Consider the following 282-nt stretch of genomic DNA (forward strand, 5'->3'; position numbering starts at 1 on the left):
TCGTACATTTATTTTGATTTGTAAAATGTCCCGCGACTTAAAATAGTTTTCAAAAGAAAACCCACCACTTCAGGTTGACTTTGCACCGCAGCCTTATTTAAATATTGCGCGGGAAATACAGATCCGATCGGTTATCCAGATCGAGAAGTCAGCTGATGTTGCCGAGTGTAAACGCGCCGTGTCCTGATTGACTGATGATCCGGTGATCGCATGTTAATGCCAAGTGTAAACGCAGACTTTGTCGTCCGTACAAACTCCTCAGGTCTATTCCCTCAAGGCTGC

Source organism: Sinocyclocheilus rhinocerous, unplaced genomic scaffold (assembly GCF_001515625.1).
Source record: "Sinocyclocheilus rhinocerous isolate Xijiao unplaced genomic scaffold, SAMN03320098_v1.1 scaffold190, whole genome shotgun sequence".
In the NCBI taxonomy this organism is placed as follows: domain Eukaryota; kingdom Metazoa; phylum Chordata; class Actinopteri; order Cypriniformes; family Cyprinidae; genus Sinocyclocheilus; species Sinocyclocheilus rhinocerous.